We start from the raw sequence: 631 nt of genomic DNA, 5'->3' as shown, positions 1-631 counted from the left end.
TTAAGGCCTCTTGCTGAACCAGGGCGGCTTCATGGCGTTGGACAGTCTCCTGGTGGTGGGACAGCATGGCAACAAGGTCCTGGGAACTGGCTGCCTCTGGGTTCATTTTTGGGCTCTGTGTTTCTGTCAGGACCCGGTACGAACCCGGGTCTCCGGAGTGAGAAACAGTCACTAAACCAACTGAGCCACGAATAGTCAGCAGAACCCAGAAGATGAGACAGACACAGCAGTACTTGAGACGGTGTATTTAATGAAGTAAAATGTGAAGTTCTTCAGGAAAACATGTAACTCCACAACCTCAAAAGGAATTCCACAAGAACAAAGGCAATCCTCCAAGACAAAAAGGCAAATCCACAAGGTGGAAGGCACAGCACAAAAAGCCTCAAAATATACTCAAAAATAAACAAACAAGAACAAAAAACAGAACTCCACAAGAGAGTCCACCGTGATCAACAAGAACTCACAGAGTACTAGGGCTGGGTGCTAACATACAAACACAGAGCAAAGAACTGAGTAAAACAAAGGGTTTAAATACAATCAGGGAAACGAGGCACAGGTGCAAATAATAATGGGGATCAAGGGAAAACAAAAGGTCAAAAGGCACAATGGGGGCATCTAGTGACCAAAAACC

This window comes from Oncorhynchus keta, chromosome 5 (assembly GCF_023373465.1).
Source record: "Oncorhynchus keta strain PuntledgeMale-10-30-2019 chromosome 5, Oket_V2, whole genome shotgun sequence".
NCBI lineage: Eukaryota > Metazoa > Chordata > Actinopteri > Salmoniformes > Salmonidae > Oncorhynchus > Oncorhynchus keta.
Note: the sequence above shows the minus strand (reverse complement) of the source record.